Source organism: Anolis carolinensis, chromosome 2 (genome assembly GCF_035594765.1).
Source record: "Anolis carolinensis isolate JA03-04 chromosome 2, rAnoCar3.1.pri, whole genome shotgun sequence".
Lineage (NCBI taxonomy): Eukaryota > Metazoa > Chordata > Lepidosauria > Squamata > Dactyloidae > Anolis > Anolis carolinensis.
Genome location: NC_085842.1, coordinates 270,600,848 through 270,624,653, shown reverse-complemented (window position 1 = coordinate 270,624,653; position 23,806 = coordinate 270,600,848). Strand labels below are relative to the sequence as shown.

The window sequence follows — 23,806 nt, the reverse complement described above, 5'->3', positions numbered from 1 at the left end:
GGCTAGAATGTATATCCAATTGAAAAATGGCTCTCCTGCATTTTGTCTTCTTTACTAATGGCACATCATTCTTAGCATCACATTACAAGCAACACTCCACAAACCTCACGCCACAAGGCTCAAAAGCAACAATCTTCCTACTATCATCATGAGAACAACTGGAGAAAGACACCAAGAAAGAGAGAGAAATCCCAAATTGTCTCATAGTCTAAAGGGATCAGATTCATTATGCTTTCATGTTTAAAAACAAAAACAATACAATTGGCCCTATTTATCTATAGATTATGCACAGCTTGAAAACATTCCCCTCCCCAAAAAAATCCAAAAATCAAAGCTTGATTTTGCCATTTTATATAAGAGCCACCATTTCACCTCAACATTGTGTATAATGGGACTTCAACTTTCAAGGATTTTGGTATCCACAGGAGGTCATATAACCAAATCCTAGGGGACACTAAGGGCCCACTATAGTACTATGCATTGATATAGCTCATGGAGGATGTCCCGGGATTATGCAAGTTTTTTCAAAAAAAGATTTCCAAAAAAAAGGAAATGCTTCCATCCAGACCTTTGTATTGCAGCCATGGAAACCAACTGTTGATTTTCTGATATCAGTACCAGGTATTGTAGACGGGGGGGGGGGGGGGGGGGGGAGGGGGGGGGTTGGGTATGCTAGACCCAACACTCACTCTTTCCCCACAGCATTCTCCCCAGTAAGAATAGAATGGCTCCTAGACTGTTGTAATTTGCCTTTCAGATATTCTCCTACTGTCCAACTAGCTTTTCCCTAATTTCCTTGTTTTGGCAGTTCCTATGCCTAGGCTTTTCCCTTCCCTTTGCCTTATTCTGTGAAAAACACTCAGAAGCAGAAACTAACTATCATAGGGTGTATCCACTATCCACACTTCAGTTATAGCAATTTGATAACCTTTTTGGCTGTCATGTGTCCATCCTATAGAATGTTGAGGTTTGTAGTCCAGTAAAATAATCTAATGCTGAAGATCAGGGGAATGAGGGCACTACCTTACTGTAGTGGGAAACTCTGAGTGCCACATCAAACTACAATTCCCAGCATTCTGCAAGATGGAGACATGGCACTTAAAGTTGTATCATGAGTCTGGATATAATCATACAAAGATTTGCATGCAACTCTTCTTCTGTTTGGCACATGTTATGGCCATCTTTCAATTTAAGATGAGATGGCAGAAGGAAACAGGGAAGAAGACTGCATATATCTGGAGAATTAATCACTGATTTCATCAGTCAGAAATGGGAAAGCTGGATGACATCACAAGCACACAAAAGCAAGATTTTTCATAGACAAGCTGAAAGAAAGAATGGATCATTAGTGTCTCCAAAATACACATTTTTCTTGATAGATAGTCCAGCCATTTTGAACTCACCAGCTGAATGGAGTTTCCTTTTACTGAAAACACAGCCAACATCTGCTTTGAATGCTAGAATATGGATAATCACATGGAGAGTTAAGACTAATCTTCATATAATTTAAAACACAAGTTTTAGCTCTTCTCCAACATGAGGCAAACATATGCCCTGTCTAATATTGAGTAATCTGCCAGACAGCGAGGATTTGAAGACATTGGTTCATTGGGAATGTTCTAAACTTAATGGAACTTTAAAAAAAAATGATGGATATCTAAATAATGCTAATTACAAATCACATGGAATATTCTTCCTCCCATTATATGTCAACCTGTTGACACTCTCCATATCTTTTTCTTTTGAGATCAACCTATCCTAGCTAACACAAAAAGAAATCATACAGAGCTCCATACAGCTTACTTCTAAGTAAAGTAGATGTTCATCCTTTGAGACTAAATTTGCCTGCCGCCATTTATGTAGAAGGATATCTTTATTATTTTTTTAAGTCAGGTTCTATCATATCGTTGTCAAGAGAGGGAATATTTTTTGTGTTGTCAAAGGCTTTCATGGCTGGAATCACAGGGTTGTTGTGTTTTCTGGGCTGTATGGCCAATGTTTTTGGAACATGGCCATACAGCCCAGAGGACACACAATAGCCCTGGAATATTTCTTTTTCTTTTGTGCGCATAATGGATATCATTACATTCCTCACCCATATTGAATTAATTTCAGTATTGTTTAGATATTTATGTATTTATTTATATCACATCTTTCACCCAATATGAGTCCCAAAGTGGCTTATAGAATAAGGCTAAAACAAAACACAGTTAAAACAAAATGTGTTTACAAAATATTGTAAATAGATAATCCTGCTCAAAGACAGTGAGTTCCTGGTATCCGCTGAGGTTTGGTTCCAGGACCCATGGGGATATCCAAATCCATGGATGTTCAAGTCTTGTTATGACATAATAAAATGGTGTCCCTTACCAAACTTTTACTGTTTAATATTTTCAAGATGTGGATGACTGAATGTAAGGATGAAGAATGTATAGATACAGGGGGGCAACTAAATTTAAAACAGTCTACATTACACATAAAGCGTAAGATTTATATTACATCAAACCATATTAAAACCCCTTTGCCACAGTCAGGGCCCATCCAGACAGACCCATGTCCCAGGAACGTATCCAAAGGACATCTCCGGTAAAACCGAATTAATTCAGAACAAACCAAGTCATCTTAGTTTTTCAGGCTCCTGGAGCCCAAAACACAGAGAGGGCACCCGAGGCCTCATCCCCACCCCGGTGTATCATTTCCTTGCACTAAGAGGGAACTTATGGTGGCCAGGTACTTTTAACTTTACTTTTAAGGGTAAACTGGGGGGTTTCAGGGTGACTGCATGGGGACTGAAATCTGCACCAAACCCACTTTGGCACAGATCTTAGTCTTGTTTGGAAGTGCCCTCAGTGAAAGATCAAAATCCTATTTAAATAAGAAATCTCTTTTTTGCCAGTGAAAAGAGAGCACAATCTAACCTCCTGTGACAGAAAGTCCCACAATGAAGGAGCTGTGCCTGAAAAGATTCTCCTATTTCCTCATTAACTTTCCTGTGGTGGAGGTGGAACAGAAACAAAGCCCCTCCCCTGAAGATCTTAAGATGTATGCAGATGCATACAGTGAGATACCAGTTATATTATTATCAAGATAGCTATACTTTAATAAAATTCTGCTAATAACAGTAAACATTCTGAATGTGCACGGCATTCATGCCACCCATTGGATGGCATGGATACTTATGGAATGATAAGATTAAAGTTAATGTAGATACTAACAGTCACTAAGTGAAATGTGCAGTTTTGAGAGCATAGATTGGATTCAAACCTAGGTTATACCAGAATATACCATTATGGATCTCAGTGCAAAAAGTGTTTAACAGAAAAGAAACAGCTGGTAGTGAAAAATAATTAAGATACGTTAGAGAATCACCGAATTATAGAGTTGGAAGAGACGACATAGTCCATCTAGTCTAACCCCCTGCCTTGCAGGAAAAGCAAATTCAAAGTATCCCTGACAGATAGCCAACAACCTATGTTTAAATGCCTTCAAAGAAGGAACCTCACTACACTCCGAGGCAAAGAGTTCCACTGCTGAACAGCTCTCACAGTCAGGAAGTTCTTCCTAATGCTCAGGTGGAATCTCCTTTCCTGTAATTTGAACCCAAGAAAAATATAATATGAAAACTGAAAAAACACTTATTAGAGAAGGATACAAATTGACTGATTTTCCTAAGCCCCTTCTACACTGCCATATAATTCAGTTTCTGATCCTAGATTTTCTGCTTTGAACAGTATTATATGGCAGTGTAGACTCATATAATCAAGTTCAAAGCAAATAATCTGGGATCAGATACTGGATTGTATAGCAGTTACTGTTATGTTAGCATTTTTAAAACCGATGGTATTGACTCGTCAAAACCCACAATGTGCAGGAAAATAGTTGGAAGTAATGCTCCTTTTAATTTTATTCATTCTTCAGTATAGTGGAATGTGCGGTAAGTTTTGTGTTTAACTTTTGCATTACCTATTTTGTAGCTTGTAATTTGTGCTTGTTATAAATGTTATTCTGTTTAATTTTTTTATTTTTGAATATCTGATTTGCATATATATCCATAATGAAATATAGTATCTTATTATTATTATTATTATTATTATTATTATTATTATTATTATTATTATTATTATTATTATTATATTTCTCACCCACTTCTCCTAGTGGCTCGAAGCAGGTTACAACATCACTAAAACAAACACAATAATCTAAAAACATTCTAGGAAATACACATATCAAAACATATTTCTATAATACATATTAAAATACACAGAACAAAGATATTAGGAATAGGAACCAAGAATCTCATCACAAAGGACCATTGCTCTATGCCCTACATTATCTGCCTTACCTTGACCCCCAGCCCTTTGGGAGGAAGCATCGCTATCCGGCTTCCCCCCATTGCTCCTAAAGCACCATGGTGGAATGTATGCCGCTTGCTCTCCTCTTTTGGCACGTAACCTTTGTGCATCATTTAATGGGCTCCGTGTTGAAAGTAGAGAGCAAGTGGTGTATGACAGGCAAATCAGCCCATCTGATGAGGTCGATTGTCTAAACAAAAACTGCATTTATGTCATACATACATTATATACACATAACCTGAACATTTTTATATAATATTTTTAAATAGTTTTGTGTACATTGATCCATTAGATTGAAAAGGTGTTGCAATTACAGCCACACATATGCATGATTTTAGATTTTGAATTGTTTCTGATTTTGGAATTCTGTTTTTAATGTAGCTATTACTTAATAAAAAATAAGATGTGGGGAGAGTGTGCAAGGTATTTAAGTGCCTATAAAAAGGATATGTTGATCAGACTTATAGCAAAGTCCAAAACAATCAGTAGCTCTCACCATATGTGTATCTGTATAATGAATGCCACTCAGTTTTTCTCAAATATATTTGTTTTTTCTACTCAAATTGATGTACAAACTCTGTGTTTCCTTGGGCCACATACCCCAAAGCACAGTCTTAATAAAGGAAAACTTTATTTGAGATTTCCCAAAATCTATTAACAGTAACCTGGATTAATACAAATAAGGAATTTCCTTTCCACTGAGCACGCAATGCCAGACACTTCCAGAAAAGTCTGGAATTTTGTCTAAACAAAACAAAATATATGTTCTATATAAAGCATGAATGCTTTTATAATTAATGATTTTTTCTATTAAAAGTACACAACACCAGTATTTTTAACATGCAAGCTTCTGACACAGAATATTTGTGTTCCTTATTTGAGTAATGAAACCCACATAAATACAGAAATCAAAAAGTTGTGATTGGGGGGTAGGAGTAAAAGCAGAAAATATGACATCTGTAACAAATGCAGTCATATATATTATCCATGTATTTCCATTGTATAATTTCTACAGCCAAATATTGCTTTAAATGTGTGCTAGTAAAAATTCAACCACAATTTTTCAACTCACATTTTCTGTTTCAGAACTGTGCTCTCCAGAATTAAGTTTCTACTGTCAACAAGCTGATGTTTTCAAGTTTGGCAGGAATAAATACAAGTCTGATGATATGTTGACAAAACTGTCACGATCAATGTTATTATTGGACATGATCTATTTGAAATGAATTTGGATATTTTAGACCATTTCCAAGTAAGAAATCCATACATAGTAACTGTTGGAGTATGGTTATATTTATATAAAATGTAAATCAAGTGTTTACTGCTGATGAGCAAGAGTGTGTATTTTCAATAATGAAATAGTTAACAGCAGGCTAGTTTGGACTGACCGTCTGTTGTGATTGTTATGACCTATCAGGCTTGATTTCCTGCCTTTGAGGGTTGGAACTTTCTCTGGACAGAGGAATGTGTGTCTTATCTTATCTGTGGTGTTCGGCTTGAACATTTCGCTGGAGATGGACAATGAATGCTATGCTCCGAAGCCAGGAAATATAACTGTAAATATGTAAATAAAATTTAACAACAGTTAAATTTACAACTGAACCTCCGGCTGCTGGAATTCTGTTGGCCAGTGCTGTTTCTCCGCAAGAGAAGTCAGCCTGCGAAAGAAAGGGGGCAGTAAGACCAAAATGATGATTTTTAGAATCCACTCTGCTTCCCATCATCCCCTAACAGTAACTACCTTATATGAACCCAAATCTCTGAGATAAATTTATCGTATTCTCTCAGCCTTCTGTATCTACAGATTCTACTACCCAAAAGTATTTTAAAAAATACTTTTTTAAATTCAAAAAGTAAGCCTTGATTTTGCCATTTCACATACGGGACACCATTTTACTATGCAATTGTATATAAAGGGATTGTATCCACAGATTTTGGTATCCGCTGGAGGTCCCGAAACCAAACCCAAGTGGATATCCAGGGCCCATTGTATCATCTTTTACAATGAAATGCGCTCTAGTGTTATTTCCCTTCGGTCTTCCACAACTGAAATGGTCATATGAAAGGAAAAGCAAATTCTAGCCTTCTGATTTTGGATGAACATATAATAGAACCCACAACAGGACTCATAACATGGATTGAAATACAGGGACAAAATCTTGCTATTCCAATTCTATCCTCACTTCTATTCTGGTAATAATGTCACAGGTAATAATAATGTAACAATTATTATTATTATTATTATTATTATTATTATTATTATTGTCAGATGATACACAATTCTACTCATCCTTTCCATCTAATTTCAAGGAACCCCCCCCCCCCCCCCGGCAGCTGTGATAAACTGTAATGAGGGCTAACAAGCTGAAGCTTAATCCAGACAAGACAATGGGCCTCCTGGTCAGTCACGAGGCCGGTTGGGGTATAGGATGGATACCTGTGCTCAATGAGGTCATACTCCTCCTGAGGACACAGGTCCGCAGTCTGGGGGTCCTCCTGGATTCAGCACTGACACTTGAAGCTCAGGTGTTGGCTGTGGCTGGGTGGACCTTTGCACAGTTAAAACTTGCACACCAGCTGTGACCGTACATTGAGAAGTCAGATCTGGCCGCAATGGTCCATGCCTTAGTTACATTAGTTACAAAATTGGATTACTGTAATGCACTCTACATTAGGCTGTATTTGAAGACAGCTAGGAAACTGCAATTGGTGCAAAGATCGGCAGCCAGACTTCTAATTGGAGCTGGCTATATGGAACACACAATGCCCCTATTAAAACAGCTCCATTGGCTGCCAATAAGTTTCTGGTCTCAATTTAAAGTGCAAGTTATTACCTATAAAACCCTAAATGGTTCAGGCCCTTTCTATCTTCGTGACCGCATCTCTCCCCCCACTCCATGTACCTGGCCAAGTGCGGTTGGGAGGACGAGGGAGAGGGCCTTCTTGGTGGTGGCCCCCCAGCTTTGGAATGCCCTCCCAAGGGAGATTAGGCAGGCCCCCACACTGTTCTCCTTCCATAGGGTTCTGAAGATCTGGATATTTAAACAAGCCTTTAAGAATGTCTAGCCCTATGGTCTGCAATCAATGGCACAATGCGCTGTTCCTTAGCACTACCCCACTCCCTTGTCTTATTTACAGTTTGGCCATGTCTTACAGTAGTTGTCGCCATAGGTCATTGGGCATTGTTCTGAGATTTAAATTGTTTTATATGCTGTAGTTTTTATTTTCTTGTATTGTAAAGGTAAAGGTTTCCCCTGGCGTTAAATTGAGTCATGTCTGACTCTGGGGGTTGGTGCTCATCTCCATTTCTAAGCCGAAGAGCCGGCGTTGTCCGTAGACACCTCCAAGTTCATGTGGCCGGCATGACTGCATGGAGCGCCGTTACCTTCCCACCGGAGCGGTACCTATTGATCTACTCACATTGGCATGTTTTCGAACTGCTAGTTTAGCAGAAGCTGGCGCTAACAGCGGTCACTCACTCCGCTCCCGGGGTTTGAACCTGGGACCTTTCGGTCTGCAAGTTCAGCAGCTCAGTGCTTTAACACACTTCGCCACCGGGGCTCTTGTATTGTACTGTGTGTTTATTTTATGCTTTGTTTTAGGCATTTTGTGCCATATGTAAGTCATCCCAGCTCCCTTCGGGGAGATGGGGGTGGAATATAAGAATAAAGTTGTTTTTATTATTATTATTATTATTATTATTATTATTATTATTATTATTTCCTTGGATACCATCCTACGTCAGCAGGATGGCGTTGGACGAAGAGGACAGTCTTTATTCAAGAGGATAAATGGACACAAATTTAACAATACTCAAACAAAGCATTTGCAGAGCATTTGACTCTTCATGTAACTATACTCTGACTTAAAACTAGCAGTTCTGAAACAAATAAAATTCACAGAAAGTTTGCAAAGAGAAGCAGCTGAATTGGGATGTATTAACAAATGCCAGTCTGATTGTAGAGGCAGAGGTAATGTTTTCTCGACATCCTATACATATGAATATAGTAAAATGATAGTTCTTATGACTATCATTTTACTTTAAATGTTCTCCTTAGAATAGCTGAGTTCAAGCAATCTGTGCTTTTGGTAAGCAGATTTATTACATTTACACATCTCTACTGCAGACCATCTTAACATTATTATTTGAAGCCAGGGTCACCGTTTATATCTTTTTGTATCCTAGTACATTCTGATCCCACTTCCAGATACCTAGACTGTGATCTGTGCATCTGAACTAGTGGAACATGAAAGTTCATGATAAAATAAACCAGTCAATGTCAAAGACACCACTAGATGCCTTCTTTCCACCAAACCCTGGCTTTGGGGATCCAAAGCAGCAGTAGGGAAATAGAAATGGAAAATGGTGAAATATTTTCACAAAATGGGCAGATTAAAAAAATATTTTGATAAAACATGACCTAAGGTTAGGATTTACAGAAAAATCAATGTGTCCTCATAAGAAGTTTGTGAAAGACGTCGTTTGCTGAAGAAGGCAAATTTCAAAGCTGAGGGAAAACACAGGAGAATAATTTTAAATGTGAATTTGCAAAATGTTCCCTTTGGTGTATTCATAAAACCACTAAGACGTTTAATAGGGATTCTTACAATTCCCTTCCTTTATGATGATTTTAGATTTGTCTTTTTCTCTTTTTTTGACAAAAACAATAGGCAAATCTCAACAAATGACTTTAGAAGCATGAAAATTGATGAGCATCTTCTCAAAAATAAGTTCAGATTACTCCTGGGTAACTATGAATTTGACACCTTAAGAAGGCGTAAGAAATGTGCTTAATGCCAGTTAATATAAAACAGAAAAATCATATTCACAAAATATGCCATATATCTGCTGCATCAGAAATTGAGGCAATGTGCCATGAAAAGCATTCAAATGTTTAATAATAAATTACAAAGCAATCAAGTGTATCCAATTTTCCTTACTATTTGTATCAGAAGCACCTTAAATAATTATGAATTTATGATAGTGTTAAGTCTTCAAGGCCTAGATTTTTCTTTAATGGATATTTTAGCAGTATAGTTAACCAGATGCAGGCTAGAATCCTCCCTATTAATCCCAATTATAATAGACCCTCTGAATCTGCCAGAGGCCCGTTCTACACTGCTATACAAAATCCAGATTATCTTCTTTGAACTGTATTATGTGGCAATGTAGACTCATATAATCCAGTTCAAATAAGATAATGTGGATTATATGCTTTGACAATCTAGATTATATGACAGTATAGAAGGGGCCTTAGTCAGCATCAAGGTAAATTCTAACTGTTCACTCTGTATTTACTCTAGTTGGGATTAATAGAATTTAGGCCACAGGGTCTTGGACATAATCAATTTCTGAAATCCACTGCTGCCCCCTGGCATCCAGAATGGACATCATTCCTGGAATAGGCACCCTTTTCCATCTATACATATAAAAGTTACTCTGGGGAAGAATATTGGAAGCAGATTTGGAGTGATGCAGGAGAAAGGAGTAAGATAGAATTTCACTAGCTTGCAGAGGAGTCCAACATTGGTTCACCTGAATGATTGATGTATGTCGCAGCACAGCTTTCAATTACTACGATATCCTTCATGATCAGTTATCTAGGGTAGGATTAGAATGCATTGTGTTATGGTCATTCTTGATCCTTCCTGGATAATATCTCAAAAGGCAGTGCTGTAGGACCTCTTTTCTAGTTTAGGCTGGCACAATGTTTCAATCTCCATTATTGTAGTAGTAGTAGTAGCAGTAGCAATAATAATAATAGTAATAATAATAATAATAATAATAATAATAATAATAATAATAGTAATAATACAGCGTTCCCTCGCTAATTTGTGGTTCGCTTTTTGTGGAGTCGCTATTTCGCAGTTTTTAAATAAATACTAAAATATTATAAATAATAAAATATTATTATAAATCCCTCTTTCTGCTTCCTTTCTAAGGAGAAACCTAAGTAAGTAAGTAAGTAAGTAAGTAAGGAAGGAAGGAAGGAAGGAAGGAGAAGCTGAAGGGAGAGAAAAGGAGGCTGAAGCAGCTTTGTTTTCGCCTCAAGCGCGCATGCACGTTCTTGAGAGGCGAGAAGGGGACAGAGACGCTACTTGCCAGTGAGATTGTAAACAACACAAATATAGCGTCCCTACTTCACGGATTTTCACTTTTTGTGGGTGGTCCTGGAACGTAACCCCAGTAATAAGTGAGGGAACACTGTAATAGATTTATTTTTGCCTGCCTCTTCTCTTGGTTCGAGGTGGGTTACAGCATTACTAAAACATAAACAAATGCATAATCATTTTATAACATTCCATAAAATACATATATTAAAACATATTTCCATAAAATACATATTAAAATACACAAAACAAAGATTAGGCATACAGTGATTTAAAATTCATCATTAAAACTGGGTAGTCCTGCCAGAAGAGATAGGTCTTCACTTGTATCTTAAATTCCAACAGCTGATTCAGTTATCAGAGCTCTACTGGCAGGTTGTTCCATGGTCATTGAGTGGCTGATGAAAAGGTCCTCTAGGTAGTGGTTGCCAGTTGGGTTTTGGCTAGTTAGAGTAATTGCCCCGCAAAGGACCTAAGTATGCAGGATGGATTTTACGGATTGTATGTTCCCATAACCAATCTCGCTGCCATATTTTGAACCAGCTGAAGTTTTCGAAGTTGGTACAAAGATAGCCCAATGTAGAGTGCATTGCAGAAGTCCAACCTTGAGGTTACACGTGTGCGCATTACCATCTTCAGGTCCTCCAAATCAAGGAAGGGGTGCAGCTCATATATCAGCCAAAGCGGATTGTAAGCATTTGTAATAGTTACAATAATGAAGCCCAATTTCAGTCCATGTTTGCATCCCTCCTGGGAGATAGGATGGGTTATAAATAAAGTATTATTATCATTATTGACAGTATTTAATCTATCTATTGTAGTTGGGACTACAGTAGAGTCTCACTTATCTAACATTCGCTTATCCAACATTCTGGATTATCGAACACAGTCTGCCTTTTAGTAGTCAATGTTTTTGTAGTCAATCTTTTCAATAATACATTGCGATGTTTTGTTGCTAAATTCATAAATACAGTAATTACTACAAAAGATTGATGTGTTTTGAACTGCTTTTTCTGTCAAATTTGTTGTAAAACATGATGTTTTGGTGCTTAATTTGTAAAATCAAAATGTAATTTGATGTTTAATAGGCTTTTCATTAATCCCTCCTTATTATCCACCATATTTGCTTATCCAACGTTCTGCTGGTCCGTTTATGTTGGATAAATGAGACTCTAATGTATTTAATTTAGGTATGTATTGCCAGCTACCAGTGTTAGACTGCACCTTTCATCACAGTAAATCCATTTCCACATAGTTGTTGGGAATCACCCTGGACTACTCAAGTCTAAATGTAGTCAGATAGATGATAGAGTTAGATTGAGGGAATCCTTTCCCCGTTTCCAAAGCATGCCTAGATAGGATTCACCATTGTTTCCTGCTTCCCGTCCTATTTAGGTCAGCCCACCCTTTGATGCTTTAGAAATATGATCTCTCCTAGGGCTTTGACGTAACTTCCCCAATTTAGCCTTTGGAATGTTTATGGCCCTAGAGATGAGAGACCCACGAGGTTGGTCGCCATTCCAGCTTCCTGCTTTGTTCCAGAAAGGACGCACCTCTGTCCTCTATTAGTCAAGATGTAACTATCTAGAGCTTTGTTATTTTAATCCATCTATGTGTATTAGAACAGGATAGATTAGATAGTTAGCTCCAAACCTTTTCTATCCATCAATGGATTTCTTTTTACCTCAATAAATGCTTTTAAACTTCAAAGCTAACTTTGCATCCCTTTGCCTTCCTGAATACACAGAGGCCTTCCAAACTCACACCGCGCAAGTCTCACGCTGCTGCAATTTTTTACTCTGCTATTTTAATGGGAATTTACCTCATAAAGAGGGTGATTAGAGCTTAACGGCACTTCCATTCCCAACAATAGTCACACTCAACAGTTAAAGTAGTTTGAAGCCATTTTTGTTGGTTATATATGTGTGTGCAGTAGAAAAAAAAACATTCTTTAGCATGTGCTAGGAAACCCAGGCTAGAAGAGGTTAAGGCATAGATATGTAATCCTAGAATAGGACCTTCTGGGCAAAACAAACATCATTTCCTAAATATTCATGTGAGAGCCGAGTTACTTTCTCTTTCATTGCAACCTCATGCTGTGAGTAACCCTTGTATATATGCTGTGTGTAAATAAAGCAATTAACCACTCTGTTGAGCTAAACTTAAGGGTTACAGCTTGATTTATTGATGGGTCAGCACAGACAGAGAGCAGGATAAATCATGTGTTCCAAAAACAGAAGTTTTGGGAGTCACAAGAGGGAAAGGAGGGGAAGGTTTTTCCAGTTCCCACTGGCCAGATGATTTGGGGACATCTCCTTTCTGAATCACACCGACAATTTTAACTTCTATGTCTTGTTCTCATGGAATTTTTAGAATTCTCACCAGAAAACACTCTCTCGTAGCTACAGCTACCAAGATATTCTGTTCCTGTACATTACAGAGTTAAACCAAATTAATCCTCAATCTCTTTTTATTTCAGGTTGCCTCAGTGTCTTCCAAATAACTTCCAAACAAGAAATGCTTCCCTTTTTTTCATTTCTCATTGTGACTTCCAACATCTCCTCTTCATCTCAACTCTTCCACTGCTGAGTCTCGCTGACTTCCAGATATGGGGATAGTTTCAGTCACTAATTCCTTACAAACTTCATTAGCATCATTCTTGTTCAAAGCTTGACAGCTACTTTCCTAACATTCTAATGGGAGTACTCAAACCCCTCAATCCCATCAATGAGAACTTCTCTCCATTTCCTGAACACACTTGACTAAGGCTCAACTTGAATGCTGGCAGTGTAACAGGGGCATTAAATGGGGTTCATAATAAGTAAATTGATTAAACAGGGATTTCTACAGCTTCCCAGAGGAAATAAGGGTTCTCTAAGTCCAAACAATGAAAGGAAGAGTAATCTGGACCTTGTATTATCCTTGCGGGAACAAACCAGAGTTAATACGTTGTGTCCAAATACACATAATACACATCCCACACAAATTTTATACAAGTTTTGTGAGTAATTACTCTAATTCAAGGAGTAAAGATGGGTGAAGTTGCCCCAGGAAAGGTCTAAGTATCCCATTTCAAGAATTGCCAGGTGAAATAAGAGACATGGCCCCTGTCTCTTTAATGGTTGTGTAGGGGAAATAATTTCAGCAGGTGTTGCTCAAATTCTCCTTTCTACACAACCAATAAAGGAACAGAAGCCCTGTCCCTTATTAAACCTGGGAACCCTAGAGTTTGAAAGTTCTTCATGTTGTTATTGAGCGTGGATACGCCCCCCCCCCCCCCCGGGTCAAATTATATTAAATTATCTCTCAAAGACCGCGAAGGGATAAGCCGTGGCTGGCAAGAACCTTTTATTTGGCAACCGTCTATTTTGCAAATGTCTGGAGGTCTGGAGGAGCTCAGCAGCAGCTACTGGCGCCTGAGAGACTTTGTAACAATATTTCCTTTTTATTTATATTGTTCCCAAACCCCTAAATAAACATGCACCTTAGTGCATTATCCCCTATATCTGCCTCTTTGAATCTCTTTCTGCATCTTGAGTCCTTTCCTCTTGCTTTCTTTTCCCGCAGCTGGCCTGGGTAGCCACCGGGCCACATGGCCGTCACAGCCCCATGGCCCTCTACGGCCCTCAGAGTGGGGCTTATTCTTTCCCTTTCACCCACACTAACCATTGTTTCATCTCCATGAACCCTTTTGCTAAATCCCACCCCTCTTTGGGTGTTCCGGTTGCCTCGGTGGGAGTCCCTGGTATCCACAGATCCCTATTTGTCCCAATTAATGTGTATATTTTGTACTTAAGGTAAAGGTTTCCCCTGACGTCATGTCTGACTCTGGGGGTTGGTGCTCATCTCCATTTCTAAGCCGTAGACACCTCCAAGGTCATGTGGCTGGCATGACTGCATGGAGCTCCGTTACCTTCCCGCTGGAGCGGTACCTATTGATCTACTCACATTGGCATGTTTTCGAACTGCTAGGTTGGCAGAAGCTGAAGTAACAGCGGGCGCTCACTCCACTCCCGGGATTTGAACCTGGGACCTTTCGGTCTGCAAGTTCAGCAGCTTAGTGCTTTAACACACTTCACCACCGGGGCTCCTACATGTATAAAAACATCTTTGAAGAGGTATGCCATTTTTCAAGACCCAGAAAATCCTTTCCAGACATTTTCCTGGGCATCATCTCTATCATAAAAGATTCAATAACCCATCATCTCTGAGCCAGTCCATCTCTACTGGTCCCATAACTCCCGCTGTGCAGAGGACAAAAGGAATCCGGGGCTCAGGCCACCTCTCCTTTGCGCAGCTACTTGGACACAAAAAACACTCATCACCTGGCATGACACTTCCCAACGATTTTCCACAATGCCATTTTTCCTTTTCCCAGGACTGGATTCTTTATCCCATTATTCTGGGCAATACTTTGCTGGAAACCCAATGGACATGGGCACTGCGGGTGCTGAACCTACTTTAATGAGTCCCTCATATACAAAAGACAATCATAAAATGCATGGGATCTGATGGCCCTCTTTGTTCTGTCCCTCAGTGGGACAAAGGTTACTCATTCAACTGTACTTTGCATCCCTTTGTCTCCCAGACCAGCATGCCCCCCCCCAGTCTGCCATTGGAGAGTGGGAATCTGCATTGGAAGTGGGGAACGCTCTCCTATTGGCAAGTGGGCACTGCAGTCCCGCCTCTGCAGGAAGTCCCAGCCAGCTGGCCTGTGACGTCAATGTAGCTCAGACAATCACAGCAAAGCCAGATCCAGCTGAAGCGGGAGTGGGAAATTCAAAGGATTTCGGTCTATAAAAATGTATCTTTTGTACTGTATGGCATATCAGCATACTTTAGCAGATTACTGTGAACTGGCATCACTTCAGCTGACTTGAATAAAATATCTTGTGGCCTCTTCTTCAGCTTGGTGAGATTTCTTCATTTGGGAACATTAGGTTAGCTTCTTCGTCTCACCAGGTGCACAGATCCATGGGCGGTCTGCTGCCGGTACCGGTATCTGCTTATCAGGACTCAGTATCCGTGCTTCAGGTTTCACTATCTGCAGCCTGCATCTCACTATCTGTGGTTGCTTCAAATTGTTCTATTTCAATGTCACATCAAAATGGAACCTTCAATAAAGCAATTTGTTGTATTTCTGAAATGGGGACGGGATCATGTTCAAGAGGTTTGCATTCAGTAGAACAGGAAAGTGTATATATAGATAGCGAGTCATTGCAGTGGTAATAAAAATGACACCACTGCTGTGTTATTCATTTTCTGCAGGCTGAATAATTTGTGACTGTAGGAAAAAAACACAATATTAAAAGAGCCGGAAATATATAGCTCTTTTCTATCCCTAACCTAACCTTTATTGTTCTCAAGTTATTTTCCATACTTTCTGCTGGGATTTTTTCACATATATCCTTTCCCTGAACAGCCTTTTGAAAAGGTTTTCGCCCATAATCCAAAACTCTGAGCCCAACTTCCCTGTGCAATTAAACTGTGGGACCTCAGTCTGAATGTTTGTATTTTAGTTGTCTGATTAATAGTCTTCACATTCAAATGGTCATGGCTGGCCTTTAAAGCCATTAACACCCCATTAAGATGAATGGGGCAAAGCTAGCAACTTTTGATTCAAATTGTTTAGTGGGACAAGACATAAAGATCCAGTTTATTGATTTACAGAGCGAGACTTCTTTCTCTCTTCAGTTCTAGCTGAGAGGGAAAAATACGGAGGCTTACCTATGTGAAACTTAATATGCAAGAACCCTAAATGACCTTCTCCCGTCAACACCTGGAGATTCAGTGTTCCCTTAAGGAATCAGATAATTGCACAAATACCACAGTTTGGAAAAAGACAGAAAGAAAACATGCTTCCCTAGCCGTTTCTTGTCCCATGTATTTTGGTGGAACTGCTCTGAAGCAGTGAAAACTCCACTCTGTCAAAGGCAGTTCCTGGCATCCTGATGCAAATAACTGTCAGTGTGAAATCCCCATCTAACGTCTTTGCTGAGCAAAATAAGTAAAAGCTGTAGTTTGCTTTTTTCCACAGGCAAAATAGCTCTGTGGATTTCTGTGCCTGCTGATGCTCTCATATATTTTTGTTTACAGTTATAATAATCTTGTGCCTGCATGCATCTCCCTCCTAACAGGCCAGTAATGATGCTATGAAATTCTAGCTGAAATTAAATGGCTGGAGTCTTTATCAAGAGTTGTCGCTGGAAATGAAATATAGATGATATTCCAACAAACTGAAATATCTAGACCTTTGAGAGGTAGAAATAATGCTACCAATCCTCTTTATCATCTAAGGGTGTATCTTCACTGTAGAATTAATGCAGGTTGACACAACTTTAACTGACATGGCCCAAGGCTATGAAATCCTGGGATGTATACTTTGGTGAGGCACCAGCACTTTTTGGCAGAGAGAGCTAAAAGCCCTATAGGAACCACAACTCCCATGATTCCATTGGGCCATGGCAGTTGAAGTGTGTTGAACAGCATTAAATCTACAGCATAGACGCTTCACAAATTCCTAGTAATAGATGGGTGTGGCCACAACTTTTATAGTCTCCCTACCACATCACAATTTTTTCCAATCTCTTTGTGCAAATGGGAAGGAGAGATCCAGGATGAGAGTTTAAGGACAAAATAGTGACTTACCTTTTTCTAGTATCCTATCCCTGTAACCAAGCAATTAATGGTGAAAAATATCATTATGACACTAATGCAATCGCAAATTGACACAGGATTATTTAAAAGATAGAAGAAACAAAGTGAATATGCCAAATTAAGCAATGAGATAGGAAGGATGGTGGTGCCATCAGCCTTAGATCAATGTAGTATTTGCAAGTACTTTGGTATGCTATCTTTGCCTGGGAGAAAAGTTGAAAATTGAGTTGTGTTCTGAACCAGAAGTCAAATTGTATGAAGGCAGACTAGTGTTTCACCATGGAGAAACCCGAAAACAAGTGTTTAATCCTTTTTTTTTGTCTGCCATTTCCCCTTTTTCTCAGCAGCTTTTATGCCTGTTAAGGTTTCAGGCCCTTATTTCTCCTGCATCCAACCCTGAGGAAAAACCAAGTGAAGAAGGGAATGATAAAAGAAAAGTAAACATGAAAGAAAATGCAAGCATCCCTAGTCTGCTAAAAATTCCAGAAATTGAATTGTTGGGCTATTTTTACATGAATGTCCATTTAGAGCTTCATGTTGGCTCAACACAACTAGGATTTTTGCATTCATGCAAATGATACATTGTTTTAATTTCTTCATTTTCCTGTGGAAAATTCCTGTGGAATTGTTCCAGAGGAAGTTCCACCCCAATGATGAACACATTTTAGCTCTACAAAAATTTCAAGAGAGTTTGGAAATCTTTCTGAAAGGGATAACCATCTTAGGGCAAATGAGGAAAGAATGGCTATTCAAGGACGAATGAAAGTGATATCCAATGGGGAAAACATTTAGTAGCCAATCAAAAGAGGCAAACTCTTTAGCGGACAAATGAAATTGATGTCCAATGAGGAGGACATTTGGCGGAGTCATACTCTCTCAAGGGATATTGAGGTTGATGCACAGCGTGAGTAATGTTTGAGCACTCATCCCCCCAAAGCAGTTGGAAGTGAATTATCATTAATAGGGGCTAATGATTTCCCTGAGCAATGCTTGATACAACAGCTAATGAGTGAAGAAAAGTGGATTTGTACCTATTGAATTCATCACAGTGAGCTGGATGTTAGGCTAGCATTATTAATGGATGCCACAAAGTTGAATTTAGAAATGGAAAAGAAAGAATTGGTGATTATTTTACTCACGGTGGCAAGACTTATAATTGCAAGGAATCGGAAAATAGTAACCAATCTTACACTGGAAGCATGGTATGGGGAGGTATGGAATGTAGCTTTAAATGATAAATTATTAGTGTAAATGAGGGTGTTCAGGGGGAAAATTAATAGATATGATTTTGATTTATACTGGTCAGTTTTTATTAAATATGTTCTAGAAAGTGAAAAAGGAAACTAATACAACTTTGTTGGCCAGGAATTTTGGATATGACATTTGTTTAATGGTTGAATTATAATTTTTATGGTAAAGGAAATGATACTTGTTCAGACCTTGGTGGTGGAGTTATGTGTTTGTAAAATGTTCACTGTTTTGTGATCTGTTTCACTGTAAGTTATTAATGTATGTAAATAAAGAGTAAATTTAAAAAAGGAAAAAAATGAAGAATTGGAAAAAAATAGGGACTAATGATTTCCCTGAGCAATGCTTGATACAACAGCTAATGCGTGAAGAAAAGTGAGTTTGTATCTATGGACTTCATCACAGTGAGCCAGAGAAAACAAGGAAGAAGAAAGGGTAGAATTTCATGGAGTTATATTTCTAAAGAAGAGGAAGGATTTACTCACTCCCATCACACTGAGATCACCTCTTCCAGCTTCTAACTCAACCATCTGTTTAATTCCCATCACATGAGCAGGTGATGACTCCTCCCATTTCAAGGATACCAGCACACTTTTTAAAACAGGCCTCCTTTAAGGCTTCAAACCCCTTAGACTGAAACAAAGGCACCTTTCTTAAGGCAGCACTTTTCCTGGGGTCATTTGCACTGAGATTTCCTCCCATTGTTCCTCCAGGATTTCTATTATTTATGTTTTTTTTTTAAAAAAAATCACCCCAGATTGTAGGAAGTGGTTTTAAATTAACTCTTATCTTTCCCAGAACTTTTGCATTGGCAATAATAGGAAGTGGTTTTAAGTTAAGCCTCTCCCCAAGCCTCTGCTTTGTCAGTCTGGGGAAATGGGCATTTTGTCTCCTCCCACACACAGAGTCATAGTCATCCTTTTATTTACAAGCGGGAAACAAAAGCAGGCAACCATGATTAACATCACACTGGGAAATTGGCCATTTGGTCCGTTTCTATGCAGGGAATTTAAAAATAAGTCAATTGCCAATCAACTCAGGAATTGTTGGAAAAACCAACACTTTAGAAATGGCAAAAAACCTCACCCCCACATTTGAAGCTTGTGTCATGTGAAGGGCACAGTAGGTTGCCGTATCTTAAATGTGTAGAAACACTGATTTTACTATGTGTAATGAAGTCATTTATGTGGTTTTGCTTCTACAACAAGAATTGAATAGCAAGCTGTATGTAAATGATACTTCCATTTCTCATGTCTGTATCAAAGACCACCTAAATGCTGATCTCATCCATTCTAGTCCACTGGTTACTTTGGTGTGTCTTTATTTTTTCACTTATCTATTTTTAAACAAATAACAATGCAACACAAGGAAGGAATATGTCCAAACAATATTCAGTCTTCAAAGTTTACATTCTTTCTTGCTATTTGTTTTATACTTGACTCACAATGGTTGCATTAACTGACTGTTTTATATTTCCATCACGAAGGATGAGCTAGCTGATGTCTCCTTGTTTTTGGAGCCCATTCCTTGTTTTCTTTCTATGCCAGGGACTGAGTATTTTACCTACAGGTTTGATGCAAAATGCATAAACTCAAGAGCCATCTGACTTATCCCTATGTATGGTATGAAGCCTAGGCATTACTTTGTAGTAGAAACCTCATGTTGCTTATCAAAGGAGAATCCTCAAGTGCCTTACCGCATGGTTAAAAAAGATGGGCGAAAACTGGCAATAGTTATCTCTTCCCTCCTAGTTTAACTAAACCAGACAGGGCAATTTTTGTTGGAAGAATCTGCTGGCAATCAATATGTCTCAGCTTGCTTCTCTGTGCCTTGCTGAGAGGGGGGAGAGAGCTGTTGGAAAAGAATCAAGACATGAAACTTCTTCAGCTCTAGTTTAGAGCTTATGAAAGCAAATGATCTCCAAGGCACTAATCCTTTCACCTTGGTAAATATGCAATCAATTTAAATGATTACAAAACAGAAAGGCTCCTCTTACTCTCCTCCTCCACTCGCCTTCATACCTAAAGGCTTGAAGTCACATATTTTCCTAGCAGGGCTCTCTGCTAAGGATGTCTGGAGTAACTCAGTGGAATGGCTATGTAAGAGAGAACACAAGATCCTTAAAGGCAACTGAATGTATTCTATTTCAAAGAATACTGGCTACTACTTTTACTTTCTCTGACACAGAATATATTTTCATTGACAGAAGAGCTTCAGCACTACAAACTGTTATTTGAGTATGAGAATCTCAGATACAGTTTTATTGTGAGAAACCTTTGTGGCTCCCCGTGAGAATTCTTTGGATCAACAAAGCAGGGTATAAATATTTAGAGTGATTATGTACATAATTTTTTTTAAAAAAAAACAAACATTTCCTCTATACGGTTTCATACAATAACAACAAAAATTCCTGTGTTATTTTTTTTGCACCAACTCCAGGACTGTGTAGAGAATTTGCCTTAAAGTACAAAGCATAGGTGTGATGGTGAACACAACCACTGAAAGAAACACTGTTGTTTTATATGATGGAGTGCTTTTGCAAAGAACATGATGAACAAAAGGCCCTGGTTTGACCCACATTGTTAAAGTATGCTTACCTGTAATGGCTTTCACTGAATTGATCTCATATTATCTGCTAGTGCTCCTTAGGGTACTCCAACCTTGGAAAGGGGCAGGATCTTGATTTGATGTACACCATTACATTTATTTTTCTTTTGTTGTCAACTGCTGCCAATAGGTGGAGGTGATGCTGGCCAAACATTCCCATTTTATTCCCCTTCCTCCTGGGTGACCAAACACTCACACCCAAACACCAGGTGTCCCAAATCTACTCAGAGTCTGAACTCCACACAGCTAGAGCTCGTGGATCTGGAGTACCTAGCAATTCGTCGGAGTCCCAATCATCCTGCCCACACTTAGCCCCATGAACACTTAAAGAACCATCCTCCCTTCTCCAAGCATCCCAATTGGCATCAGCTCCTGCAGAAACCCCAGGTTCAGAAGTATCCATAGGCCCCAAATCCCCAGACATCTCCGGTGCCTGTGCCCATTCAGTGCCCGCTTCCCCAGCCACCACCTGTTCCTCAGCATCCATCTCCCCATCTGAATCTTCCTCAGAAGATCCCCCATATAGCTCTCTAAGTCGCTTCCTGCGCAACTCCTCCAGTGAACCCTCATCACGAGGGTTTTTTCTTCCTCTTTGAATTCCATCACCATCAACCATAATCCCCGAAGGCGCAGTCACAACATATGTTCTATCAATCAGTTATTATTGGGAGGAACACAAAAATAACTGAAATGGATGAGATTTTTGGTGAAAAATTCTTACAATGCAAGGCTTTGATATTTTACTATATAAACCTGGTACACAATTATGTGCAATGTGTGCTCGTTGTTCTGAATTTCATGTGTCCTTCTGTGCTTTGTACAGTGGCAACTGGTGTTTTTGATGTAAATGGAAAAGAGAATCCACTCCAGTAGGCATGTAGCGGGGGGGGGGGGCTTGAGGGGTGGTCAGTGAGAAAGCCTTACATTTATTATTTAAACTGATTGAAATTATTAAATCATGATATGAATAAACTGTTATGTTTATTCATATCATGATCTGATCACCATGCTCAATATATCCCATATGCATGGGGGTATTGCGATAACGATACAAAAGGTTTGCTAGGGTAGACCCTCTTCCGCTCATACTCAGCCCCCCCCCCCCCCGAACCAAAATCCCAGCCCCTCCCTAAACAAAATTCTGGCTACGGGCCTGCACTCCAGGTTGGAACTCACATTTTAAAAGAACCATCCAAGATGCTGAATCTATTTTGAAGATAGAGTTCACCATCTTGGAAAGTTTCTTTAAAGTCCAACCACATCTGAACCCCAACTCTGAAGCACATCCTCCACCACCACACTAATGTCTATGTAAATATGGATATTCCAAAGTCTGAAAAAAAAAATCCCAAATGCATCTGGTCCCAACATTTCAGATAAGAGATATTCAGCCTGCATCCAACAGAAAACAAGCTGCCCAGAGAAGAAAATTATGATGACACCTTCTCTTGGAGGCTTTTCAGAAAGTGTGGAAGATGCAAGGCACAAGAGAACATAAAGATTGAAAAGTGAGATGCACACACATACAGAGCCACTTGTTATAGTAAGGTAAGCACTGATGAGTCCTGCACAATAAGAAAGTTCTCAGAAAACAGTACTGCTGTGAAAGAGTAAGAAAAGGGAACATGTGTGTATGGAATGAGAGAGAGGGAATTGAATGAGAAAATGTCATTACCTTACCTATGTGACAAAGCTGCAAATTTTATGGTTCCAACAATCAAAGGATTTCCATCAATATTGGCTGAGAATAACCCATAATCTTTTTTTGTGTGCTTCTACAACTTCTTGTTCCACATGGTCTGCCCACAATTTATTTATTCTATTTATTTATTTGCCCTATTTGTATCCCGCCTTTCTCTACCCCAAAGGGGATTCAAGGCTTCTTACATATGGTAATTATTCAATGCCTTAACACATACAAAATAAGCTTAAAATAGATTGATTAAAATTAATATATATAAACATTTAAAAACATTACATTCAATATTAAAATCACATCATCCAAAAATCGTAGTCTGAGGCCATTTAATAATCATTGCACACGTACTGAATCCATTATTGTACTAAGCTAGTCTCCAAAAGCCTGATCCCAAAGCCAGGTTTTTACTTTCCTTCTGAAGGGAGGGGGCTGATCTAATGTCACTAGGGAGGGAGTTCCACAACCGAGGGGCCACCACTAAGAAGGCCCTGTCTCTCGTCCTGCCAGCCGCACTTGCAAAGTGGGTGGGCCCGAGAGCATGGCCTCCCCAGAAGATCTTAATCACCAAGATGATTCATTCTACTACGCTTATAGAATTCAGTTTTCCCTACAAAAAGCTCAAGATGCCGTCAAGATGTTTATTTTATAATCACAACAATTTCCCTCTCCTGAGATGGGGTGGGCCAAGTGGGACCCCAAATATGATTTTGGGTTGGAAATCACAGCAGATCTAGTCAGTATAGATGAGGCATGGGCTAATTTTGACCCTCCGGGTATTTTTGACTTTAACTCCCAGAAATCCCAACCAGCCTGCTGGCTGTTAGGAATTGTGGGAGTTGAAGTCTAAAACACCTGGAGGGCCAATGTTTGTCCATGCCTGGTATAGACAATGGTGAGGATTGATGGAAATTGACACAATTTGTCTACCCCTGCTGTAGCTATTGCAATAATCTTGTCTGTCTGCTATTATTCTCAAAACCAGTGTGGCATGAGAAAAGGCATCTTAAGTTATTTTGGAGGTGAGCCCAGGAAAGGGCTTCAGAAATTCACTCTATGAGATCCTGTCTCACATTTCTGAACGTATAGGTTTTCAATGAAAAGGCCAAAGGATTCCACAAACTTGCCACTACAC

General features: G+C 39.1%; 1 long non-coding RNA gene across 2 annotated transcripts in view; it reads right to left on the bottom strand.

Moving 5' to 3' along the window:
• LOC103279348 (uncharacterized) overlaps nucleotides 1-21,654 on the bottom strand; it is a 52,718-nt gene extending 31,064 nt beyond the window's left edge. Inside the window, exon 1 of one of the 2 annotated variants that reach the window (XR_506720.3) lies at nucleotides 20,966-21,654. This is a non-coding gene — a long non-coding RNA (uncharacterized LOC103279348). The remainder of the gene's footprint in view (nucleotides 1-20,965) is intronic. The other variant, XR_506719.3, reaches the window with a different exon arrangement.
• Between the last annotated feature and the right edge of the window lie 2,152 nt (nucleotides 21,655-23,806).